This window comes from Sciurus carolinensis, unplaced genomic scaffold (genome assembly GCF_902686445.1).
Source record: "Sciurus carolinensis unplaced genomic scaffold, mSciCar1.2, whole genome shotgun sequence".
NCBI classification, from domain to species: Eukaryota; Metazoa; Chordata; class Mammalia; order Rodentia; family Sciuridae; genus Sciurus; species Sciurus carolinensis.
In genome coordinates, this window is record NW_025920121.1 from 574202 (window position 1) to 586599 (window position 12398).

The 12398-nt window shown below is 47.6% G+C and overlaps 1 pseudogene; it reads right to left on the reverse strand.

Annotated features, from left to right (window-relative positions):
* Positions 1-11328, reverse strand: part of LOC124973755 (probable RNA-binding protein 19) — a 554767-nt pseudogene extending 543439 nt beyond the window's left edge.
* Between the last annotated feature and the right edge of the window lie 1070 nt (positions 11329-12398).

Here is a 12398-nt window from a genome sequence, read left to right on the forward strand (position 1 = left end):
TGTATAATATATGAGGAACACTTGGTAAGACGTCAGCCACTGAGGAGCTATGGATGGGGAGCCATGGAGGCTGAGGAGTGTGCAGGGTGTCCTCCATGCTTGCGGGCTGCTGGGACTATGTTTTAGCCTCTCACACCTGGCAGGGAAACCTGGAGGCTGAGGAGGGAACCCGCCTCCCCTCCCAGGCCTGCGAACCCAGCAACTTTGGCTCCTCCCTCCCTGCTCTCCTCAGCCCACTCAGGGCCACATCCGCCCCTGCAGCCCCTGCTCCCCTCTCCTGAGCCCTGAGATGCTGCAACCCCTTCTCACCCCCTGCTACTGTGTCCCCCCAAGTCCTATGAGTCCTTCAGATTCTAGCTCAGCACAGAAACTCTGCCAGACCTACAGCTCACACTGCATTCCATCTTCATCTTTAAACCAGCCCTGACTCAGACCCCCAACCAAAGCTACCAACCTGTACTGCAACTGGTCACTTGCTACCATTAGCTGCCCCACACTGACCTGTGGGGACAAAGGCTCGCCCCCAGCAAGGTCTTCCCAACAGCTACCTCCCAAGCCCTCCTGTCCTCTCTGTCACCAATGATGTGATCCAGGGGTGCTTATCTGCTATTACTTCTCCCCTCTCACGAGGAGGACAGCTGATGGCTCCATGGGGGAGGGGCTCCTCTGCCTCCTGCTCACTGCCATGGCCTCAGTGCCTAGCACACAGCATGTGCTCAGTCAATCCTGTTGATCACTGACTGAGCAAGTGACCAGAACAGTCGCAGCAGACTTGCCAACTAAGAGAGCTCAAGAGCCACGTCAGGCTGGCCTGTGCCTATGAGCAGGCATGGTGAGTACACGCAGAGCAGGCAGGCTGGTAAGGACACAGGCACACAGGTGCAGAGGCCCAGGCCTCACCTGCTGGCTCCTTGGCCGCCTCCTCCTCGCTCTCCTGCCCAGAATCAGAGTCGAAGTTCAGGGAGTCACTGGTCGGCTTGCTCTTCCCTATCAGGGCTCTGTGTCCAGGGCATTGTTTGCCCATGTGGCCACCTGGGTCCGCTTCTGGTGAACTGACAGAAACTCCTGGAACTCGCTATCTTCCTTCAGCTGGTGGCACCTGAACCAGGGTGGCAGGGACATGGGGGGAGAAGAGGTGGAGGTGGCTCAGGTGTGGCCCAGCCATCCTAGCTCTCAGCAGGACAGGCACCCCCCGCCTCTAGTTGGCACCGAAGGTCTGCAGGTCAGCAAGGAGGCAGAGTGGACTCTGCAGGATGAGGTGACCAGGAGTCCACAGGGATAGGGACAGTGGAGAGTGTGGCACTCTGCTTCCTGGACCAGCCTTCACCCTCAGACCTGCTGCCACCAACCTCTCTGTCAATGGAACACTCACCTTCTCCAGCTCACTTGGGACCTTTCTTTTCTTGTCATCCTAAAAGCAGAAGGCACAGATGATGAGGGTGACACAGAAAGCAGGAGGTGACCCCGCAGTGCCTGCAGTCCTCCCAGAAGCTGCCCAAGTGTGAGGCTCAGCTCCCTCGGGGCCGCCTGTGTACTTTCTTAATTTCTGGGGAGACAGGCCTCGCACAGGCTGCTCGGGCTGCCTCGGTCTCCGGGCACGTCTGCTCCAGGCTCAGGGCTTCGTCGCGTCCCCAAAAGACTTGCAGAACTCCATCTGCAGGAGAACAGGGCCATTTTCACACCCTTTGGAACAGCCAGCAGCCCTACTGGTGCCCTTCAGCACCTGGGGACCTGGGCTTCACAGAGGCAGCTGCCACTGACTTGCTGAGCTGAGTGAAGGACTACTGCCCCAGCCTTGGCTGGTCCCGTGACATCACTACACTGGCTAACATTTACTGAGGCGTCCTGCACACAGGTGCCCTCGAGTGCCCTGCAAGGACTGACCAGCTGAGCCCCTGACAGTGGGCAGCAGAGCTGCGACTCTCCCCAGTCCCCAAACCAGAGACCGGGAGCACAGAGATGTGAGGGAGCATGGCTGGGTGACCAGGTCATAGGTGACAGAGATCTCAGGTGCCTGGGGACCCAGAAGCCTGAGTTTTTAACCATCCATGTCAAAGGATGGCTTAGAGGATGACATAAGATGCAGGCCACGTGCACAGCTGGGCAGGGGCAGGGATAAGCGATGGCTGCGGGGTCACTAGTGAGTGCGAGCCAAGTGCCACTGGCCTTGGAGAACAAGCATAGGTAACAGGGAGCCCGAGGTGGGCGCAGGGCATGGAAGGGAGCTGAGCCCATGGACCTCTCCAGACCCAAGGCTGCCTACACTCAAGGTGACCGTGGAGAGAGCTGGTTCTGCTGGGAGCCCAGGGTGACAATTCCCAGGCAGTTAAGGTTGCCCTGGTCACCAACCCCTCCCCCAAAGAAAAAGCCTGCCATCTGGGTCCATCCTGCTGTGAGGACGTTCAAAGCAGTTGCTCCTATAATAATGGCAAGTCTGTGGTGCAAAATCCAAATACCAGAAAGTCTCTGTGAAGGTTAGAGGGAAATGACTCCGACTGCTGTCATCAGAGAGGCACCATCAGCCTCTAGGTAAAACCTGTGCCCACCCCACACCAGACCGTGGGATGCGACTGCCTCGATGGGATCTCCTGCCCATCACTGTTTTCTCTTTCTCAGCAAAACACTGGGGACATTTTATCATGTCAGTGAACACACCTGGGTGACCTGAGTGGGACCTACTTCTCCAGGAAACTTCCCGACCCCTCCCTGGCCAGGGTGGGTCCTTCTCTCTCTTCCCAGGGTCTCTGATTCACTGACCACCCTGACCACAACAGCCTGTGTCTGTCAGCACTCTGCCTGTGCAGAGGCAGCAGGCTCGTGAGGACAGGGACCAGGGCACGGCTCTCCCAAGAGTGCGCTGACAGGCAGGATGATACCCACCTGTGGCTCTCAAGTGCACTCTAAGTGGGCAGCACAGGTGCCACCCCAGGCTTCAGACGTGCCTGTTCTCACACCTGACAGCCTGCACTGAGTCAAAATTAAGGTCAGGCCAGCCACAGTTTGACTCCTTCTCAGGAGATTCTTACGAACGCAGAAGAGAGGGACCTGGTAAGCCAGTCGAAGGCCTCACAGCCTGAGGAGGACAGCCCTGGGACCCCGTGCTGGGCAAAAGGTGGATGGTGGGTGCCACTCTGGACAGGCAGGTAGGGTGAGCCTCCCGGCCACTCACTGTTATCCAGGACAAGTCAATAAAGCTCTTGTTGAAATGGCTCAGTGAGGTCTGAGCCTCTTCCTCAGACTTGAAGCCCATGAAGCCAAACTTGCGGAACTTGCTGTCTTTGGTGAACTTGAAGCTGCAGTCGGTCAGCGTGCCAAAGGCGGCAAGCAGCTGTCTGGATCGCTCTTCCTTCATCCAGGATAGAAGGTGGGGAGGAGCTGGTGAGGCCTTACAGTGAAGGGACAAATGGCGAGAAACCCGGGGCTCCAGGATTCTCTAGGGGTGTCCAGAGACAAGGAGGTGACGGCATGCGCTTTGCTAGTCAGGCCAGCTCTGACTCTAACACCTACTGGCTACGTGCCCTCTACTCACATCACTAGTGAAGAAATGAGAATCCCAAGGGCCACGTGATGTCATCATACACTATGGGGCTGCTACGAGGTCAAGATCAAGTACAAAATCACCATTATGGCACTGCTTAGGAGACACTTAAAGAGGCTGGTCAGAAGAAATGAGAGAGTGGGCATGCAAGCTCTGTGTGCCAACTGTGGTGGAGGATGCCGCCGTCTCCCAAGGCGGCCACACCCTAAGCTGTGCAAAAGTTAACTGCTCTGGCTCACTGCCAGGCGCCATCTTAGCCTTGCCACACCTAGGGCCAGGGGTCCGGCCGAAACCCCGACAGTTCCCCCTTTTCTCTTTTAAAAAGAAAAGGAAAGCTCAGGACCGTGCCTGTCTTAGGCGGAGTGGTCAACCACCGTCCTTACCCGTCATCGGATAACTGCAGAGCATGCTACAGCTCCTGTCTTAGGTCGGTACAGTGGTCACCTCCTTCCTACCCGTCTGGCTAGCGATCCAGCCTCGTGAGCCATACTTGTGGGGAACTGCCGGCCTCTAGGGCAGCTATGGCCTGATGGAAGATGATACGATCTCTAACTTGATCTCAGCGCATGCGCATGATAAGGCGTGTGAGGAAGATAACAGTAATAACCATGAACATACAAAAGGCTCCCATACCTGCCCATTGTTTTACAAAACTGAAAGAAGAGGAAAGCCAACTTAGCACTTCGGACATAGGGGCTACATTAACTCTAGTAGCATTGAGGCTAACAATTTGAGATCTAAGAATAGCAGTAAGATTATCAAATTCATAAGACCAGTTGGAACGTAGCTGAACAGACAAGATTCTAGACAAATTTGCTGCATAGCTGAAGTTATGGTAAGCTACAGGTGTAACGCACAGTCCCGCCAGATGATAAATACATCCCACGTTTAACAGTTCCTGTAAAATGTCCATTTGTTCTTGAAGTAAGTCCACTCGCTGGTTCATAAGGAGTATGCCTGCTGTTAGATGTTGGTTTAGGGTCTCTTTAGTCTGTAAGGCTGCAGCTGTATTTTCGGCCAAGTGATTGACTGCTATTGCTGTAGGTATGGCAGTTGCTAGTGCTGCTGTTGCAGAAACCACTATTGCAGTGACCATAGCCGCTGTGATGTCAAATTCTCTCCTGTTTCTTGATAGTAACACTGGCAATTTTGCATCTGTAACAGAGACTGGGACTGGTAGGAACACACATAAGTCTGCCAGCAGGAACCTAGAAGCATTTTAACATTGAGGGATAGCACAAATCTGAAGTACAATTGAGAGAAGCAGTTGTTTTGTTACATAGTTGAACTGTTCCTCCTAAGAGACTAAAAAGAGGTAGTAAGTTAGTTTATTCCCTGGAAACACACAAACTGAGCCGCAGCTCCAGTAAAGCACCGAGTTACCCTTATTACCCAGAGTTAAAAAAAAAACCCCAAACAAAGAGACAAAGAGAAAGTTTATCTTTAGGGGACCTGAAGGTCTCCTCTATTCCCCTTTTTGTTTATAAAGAACATTTTTGAGGGTGAGATGTGTATGTTCAACAATACCTTGTTTTTGTGGGTTATAAGGTACATCTGTGGTTAGAGTTGTTTTAATTTTAGTGAGGAATTGGTTCTTACCAATTTTAGTTTTTAAAGAAAAATTTAGACTTTATAATGTAGTACAATCTTTAACAGTTGTTTAACCATAATTGTATAAACCCCTATTTTTAAGACAATTGTTCTAAAGAATAAAACTTAAGAGACACAAAGTTAAGAATGAATTGGTGTTTCTAAGAAATCTTTGTCATTTTACCATGTCATTTTACCATATAGATTAAACTTTGGCTTATATCAGAACATTAGTATTTTACCTTAGGAAAAACCTTAAATAGCTTTAGCTGATTTACATACATACAACCAACTTAGTTACACACAGACTTGTTGAAACTTGCCCTTTGTTACACACAGACTTTTTTATCCAGAAACATTTTCTTTTCCTTTTTATTAAATACATTTTTAAACCCAGAACCTTTTATTTTCTCTTCCCTATTTGTTGACCCCTTTTTGTTCACATTCTGAAACAACTCTATGAAATTTCTGAATTTAGATAAATCACCCTATTTTAATAAGATTAAATATTTTGTTGTTTATAGTACTCTTAATTGAAACACAGTTGAAACCTTTGGGACCCTTTATATATAGAATTCCACTTGTTAGGATATAACTCTTAGTAACCTTGTTTTTAGTTTAGTGATGACACAAAGCAAGTTTAAACCCTTTTATTTACCAACCTATGAAAACACCAATAATGTTTAAGTATGATACCCCATGGAATTTGAGGAGTTAAGAGTACTTGATGTTATTTAACAATTAGCATTTTAACTTTGTAAATTAACCAGACGTCTCTACAAACACATTTGAGTAATCCCATACATGTTAACTCCAATTTATTTATTTTATAAAAACCAAGATATCAGACAAGTGTCCTGAACAGGATCCGTTGCCTCTTTCCTGCTGAAGAAAAGTCCTAGAAGCAATTGATATTAGACATTGTTTAACATTAACATTTCATTAGTTTGACCACCTGGAAACTTGCAAGTTATTTTTAAAAATATTTTACTTTTATTAGTTTACCCAATTTAAATTGAACCCTTTTAAATCACGTGAATAAAAGTATTTGGATCTATTTTAAATTTTAATATTAAGAGCTCTCAGTTTTGACGCAGACAAAACATGACATTAGACAGCACAACATAACATATAACACAAAATTAAAGGCCTTGTAACTTTATAGGTAAATGTTCATTGTAATGAAACAGCTGTTTAAAAAACTTCAGTTGAATAAAAAATAGAACTGATCAAAAAGAAAAAAAAATCATTAACCTAGGTATGCAGGATCAAAATTATGAGCTCAAAAATACAGCATTAAAGAAAAAACAAAACAAGAATCCTGAAGAATAAGTTAGTTTTGTGCAGCGGCCCAGGAGTTTAAAATGGACACTTTTTTTTTTTTTTTTTCTTCTTATCTTTAGGTTACCCCCCTTTTCTCCTTGAGACTTTACATTCCAATGTGGCAGGGGGAGGGAGGATCACCTAGGACTTTTTAACCCTTTTTTTCCTGGTTGAGAAATCAGGTTAGGTTTGAATGCAGAAAACCACAAAACATTATTTTTTACTACTTTCAAGGAATGGAGCTGCTGAGCTCTCTGCCTAGGGGGACCCTCCCCTAAACTGATTTCCCTCTTTCTAACAAGTTGTTCCTTACACCCACTTTTATTTTATTTTAGTTTGTCCCTGATCTTATTGACGCCCCTTTTGATGTTTTAGACCTTTTCTCTTATATTTTCTCCAAAACCTGACTGCCCTCAGTCAGAGGTTCCACAAAAGAGTGTTTTATAACTATTGCCCACAGGTCTCGAGTCTTCACCGGTGTCAATGTCCGTGATTCCCCAACAACTCCCTAAGAGGCTGCTACATTCCAGTCCCAGACAGTTCTGTTCCTATGATTAAATCTTACAGCACTAAGAGCTCCAAGCACACAAACAAGCCACACAACAAACACAAAAATAACACACCACACACACAGTTTGGTACCACTTCATAAATTGAGACTAATTTTACCGGGCAACGAACCTGCCTTCTGTGAACTGTTACCGGGCTTAAAGCCTATTAATCTTTTCTCTGCTACCGGGCTTAAAGCCTATTAATATTTCTCTGCGACCGGGCTTAAAGCCTATTAATATTTCTCTGCGACCGGGCTTAAAGCCTATTAATATTTCTCTGCGACCGGGCTTAAAGCCTATTAATATTTCTCTGCGACCGGGCTTAAAGCCTATTAATATTCTCTGCGACCGGGCTTAAAGCCTATTAATATTTCTCTGCGACCGGGCTTAAAGCCTATTAATATTTCTCTGCGACCGGGCTTAAAGCCTATTAATATTTCTCTGCGACCGGGCTTAAAGCCTATTAATATTTCTCTGCGACCGGGCTTAAAGCCTATTAATATTTCTCTGCGACCGGGCTTAAAGCCTATTAATATTTCTCTGCGACCGGGCTTAAAGCCTATTAATATTTCTCTGCGACCGGGCTTAAAGCCTATTAATATTTCTCTGCGACCGGGCTTAAAGCCTATTAATATTTCTCTGCGACCGGGCTTAAAGCCTATTAATATTTCTCTGCGACCGGGCTTAAAGCCTATTAATATTTCTCTGCGACCGGGCTTAAAGCCTATTAATATTTCTCTGCGACCGGGCTTAAAGCCTATTAATATTTCTCTGCGACGGGCTTAAAGCCTATTAATATTTCTCTGCGACCGGGCTTAAAGCCTATTAATATTTCTCTGCGACCGGGCTTAAAGCCTATTAATATTTCTCTGCGACCGGGCTTAAAGCCTATTAATATTTCTCTGCGACCGGGCTTAAAGCCTATTAATATTTCTCTGCGACCGGGCTTAAAGCCTATTAATATTTCTCTGCGACCGGGCTTAAAGCCTATTAATATTTCTCTGTTACCGGGCTTTCTAGCCTTACATACTTTATTACTTTATTGCTTTATTATTTTATTACTTTATTACTTACCACTTAACTTACCCTTGTCTGTGAAAAATTATTGCTCTTTGGCTCCCGGGTTTCGGCGCCATTTGTCGCGCTCCCTGCCCGCAGAGAGACACGACACCTGGTTCTTTTCAGCCCTTTTATTGCGCGCACCCCCATCCTCTCAGTTCTTCCTTTGTTCCCCTCTTTTAGGAACTTACGGAACACTGGTCACACACCACACACGGCACACCAGATTTTGCAGATATGATTTGATTAGGAGTCCTGAGATGGGGAGATGATCCTGCATTATCCAGGTCCAAAGTAATCACGAGGGTCCTGACAAGAAGTCGACAGGGGGTCAGAGTCAGAGAAGGAGGTGTAAAGACGGAAACAGAGGGAAAGAAACTGGAAGATGCTGTGCTACACTTGAAGACAGAAGTTCAAGGGTGTGGCTTGGAGTCCAGGGAGGCAGGCAGGCTCTTGAAGCTGAAAAAGCGAAGGAACAGATTCTGTCCTACAGCATCCAGAAGCACGGCAACCCCACCAACACCTTGATTTATGATGTCTGACCTCCAAGACTGTAGGAATATATATGCACTGTGGAACCTCTGAGGTGTGGCAAGCTGCTCCGGCAGTCATGGAAATCTGACAGGCTGACGTTGTTACAATCTTGTCAAGCAACCCCCATTCCAGGCAGAACTGGCTCCTGGCTTCCAGCATCCTCATGACCACAGGAACACCCTCACAACTCAGCAGAGAACTATGTGGGTAGTAGTGGTACTAAGAGGCACCTGGGAGCCACAGACAACCAAACCAGCTTGAAAACACAGAAAACTATAGGCACTGGCGGCCCAGGAGGAAGAAATTTTCAGAGGCAGCTTCATAGTAACTCTGATCTCACCCAAATGCCACACTCACCAAGTTAGGAGTTTTTATACACATTTTAGAGGGAGAAAATGGAATACTCGGAGGATAAATGACCTGCCCAAGGTCTACAGAATCCAGGGCTGTGTCGGCTCAGATGTATAAGTGAACTCATGCCCCCATTGCACAGGGAGCCTCACTGAACTCTGACCCCATCATTCTGACGCAGGGACTGCCAGCTCCTCCCTGTTCCCACAGGAAACCTCTCCAAGATCCCGTACGTGGATCAGTAACCAAACCCCGCTGGGCTCCCACAGCACCCGGCTCATACTTCAGTCCTTGCATTTTGATCTGGTGTCTGTTTCATCTGCTACCCTGCAAACTCCATAAAAGCAGGGACCAAGTCTTGTCCACTTCTGTCTACACTGTCAGCAACACCAGAAGCACTCATTACTAAATGTTCATCTGTTGGAAAATAATTAAGTGCATGCAATTATGCCAAGAGAGACAAAGGGGTACTGGTCAGAATTGCAGTTCTAGAACCACACTCCTCAATTCAGTCCTTGTTGTATGAATTATCACCTGTGTGTGACTTCAGGTCAATAACTTTGCCTTGATATACCTTGGTTTCTTCACTTTTAAAATGGATATAAGAGAAGACCCTGACTTGCAGGCTTATGTGAGGATTAAATGAGTTACTGTACCTAACACATCTGGAACAGTGCCCAGCACATAGTAAACTCTCCAAGGACTAACTACTACTGTTACTGTTTTTGTTACTAATTCTTTCATTCATCAGGCAAGATGAACAACAGAAAGAAGACGCCACACTGAGGGGCAAAATGAAACTAAGAGAGAAAAGAAAGGTAGCCATGCTGAAATTCTCATCCAACTAAGTGACATCAGGAGATGCTGTTCAAAGTTGATGGATGGATCAATAATAAATATCTTAAAAGTATTCTACATAGGGTAAATAGCAGAATAGTTAAAAACAAAAATACTTAGAAGTTGGAGTGAAAAAATAGATTATCTAAGGTCCTCCTCTTTCATAGTAGAGGGAGTCAGGAGTTAGTCCCTGGGATAAACCACAGGAATGAGCAAAGTACCTGGGTCCACAGAGAAGCCTATGGAGAGGCCTTTTAAAAACAAACCATTTGAAGATGGGTACTCCCAGAGAGTTGGAGTAAGACTTTACTTCTCATTCTATATACAACTCTCCTGTTTTAATTTTTTTTAAATCACATGGCATAAGTCCCTCTTACTTGACAAAGAGGAAAACAAAAACCTAAAAATCCCTAATAAAAGCAAAATGGCTCCTGGAATTCTCTTTCCAGGGAGATTCCCCAGAACAGAGGCAAGAGTTCAAAAGACATTCTCACACCATCCAAATGGCTCTCTTTGTACTGGAGCCATTCGATTCCTGGCCATGCAAGTGGTGTGGGTGCTCTCTATTCTAGAACTACAGTGAAAGAGGAAAGATGACCACTTCAGTCCATTGCATCCAGAAAGACATTGCCACATCCATTCATACATTTGTTCACTCACTGATCAGGCAGTTTCATCAGACGACTACCAAGTGCTGGGTTCTGTGCTAGGCTCTAGGGAGACAGTAAAGTGCAGCTGGGATAAATGGTTTAAAGTCCTTGGCGATATTCCTACCTGTCCCAAGGGGGATGGATGAGGGTGGGGATTGGAACACAGGTCCTCAGAGCCATACTCCCCACAAGCCTCCCCAACAGACTCCTAAGTGGGAGGGCAATACAAGTACCGTGATGGTTCAGACACTGATCACCAAGAAAACATGATCAATCGAGAGAGACTGGGGAGCGGCACGAGGCAGAGGTTGGCATTTCCCTAAAAAGAGGGTTGTCGGATTTGGAGTCAGGTACCCACGAACGGCTGGGAAAACTTGGGCAGCCGCTATTTCTCTTTCCCAGCAGTCAAGTGGGGATAAACCCAGGATTCTGCCCCTTTAGGGTTTCGGATCCGCCCAAAGCCCCACCAGAGAGCGGAAGCCGCTCAATTTTCTCCAGCCAACTCTTCCCCGCAGCTCCCAGCAGGCCCCATTTTCAGAGTCCCCAAACCTGGCTCTTTCCTCACCCCATTCGGGAGGATCTTCACAATCAGTCGCGACAAGGCCCAAGTCCCGCTGTTTTGATTCCAGCACCACCGGATGGCGTCTTCCCACAACTCTCACGCAGCGGCCGTGGGCACAGCCATCTTCAGCACGGTGTGGAACAAAGTTACTTGGCCTCATTCTCGACCCGCCCACCCGTAAGTATCGTGGCCAAAGATGGACCTGCCCGAGGAGGTCACACCCCTAAGAGGAGGGCCTGTGCGCTTGCATTCTGCGCAGGCGCAGGATCTGGAGCGGCTCCTGGAGGCCGCAATGCGGCGGTCCAGTCGGCAGGGGACGCAGGTTCCCAACATCCGCGGGGGTTTGCTCGGGACCTGATCTATGCGGAGCGCTAAGCAGGGTATGTGGTTTTGTGTCCCTTTCGTATTTTATTTTACTGTTGACTCCTAAGACAGCCCTGAGAACGGGGGATAGATTAGGGATCCTTGCCTCCCTTTGGAAGATGGAGAAACAGGTTTTCTAAGCCCTGCAGGGTCAATGGTGGAATGTGCACGTTGGAAACAAAATCCCATTTTGCAGGTGGTCAACCGAAGAGTGAAACTATTGCATAGAAGAGCGGAGATTGGAGGCAGAGGCCGCCTAGAAGCCCACAGTGAGCACCGGTGTCTTCAACGCCAATGCCACAAGCAGATGCCAATTCTGACTGAGCTAAACCCCCACCTGCCAAGCTTCTAGCCGGGAGTTCTTGACCAGACTAACCGTAAGTCTTTGTACCTACTTCTGTAAAACCAGGGTAGTTCTGTACTGTGCTAGGGTTCAAGGAGGTAAGAAGGGAACGGGTCCGGAGTGTCATTCTACTGCTTCTCTGAGCATCCTGTGCCACTGTTGAGGGAGGAAGGGGACCTGTGAAAAGCCGCCATTTCCTCTCCAGAATGACCGACACTTCCTGGTCACTTCCCACGGTGCCTTGGTGTCCCTGGCCTGATTTCCCCAGATTTTGTGATTTTCTTCACTTGAAAGGCCCCCCCATCCGTTTGGTTGTGATTGGCGTTAGTAGCTTTACTGTGGTATACTCCACACCTCGGGCAAGTCACCCATTTAAAGTCACAAACCCTGGTCTTTGTAGATTTGCCAAGTTTTGCAGGCGCCAGCATTGCCCTCAATATCGAAATATTTGTACATCCCCCAAAGAAACCCTGCACCCTTCAGCTGTCACGGGCCAATTCCTGCTCCCTCCATGCCCTGGCAACCACAGGGATCGACGTTCTGTCTCCATGGATTTGCCCATTCTGGACATTCCATACAATGGAGATCATGTGACTTGTGGTCTTTTGTGATCGACTTCTTTCATTTAGCACCATACTTTTGAGGTTCACCCATGGACAGCATGTTTCTTGCATTTCTTGCTGAGGAATATCTCTTG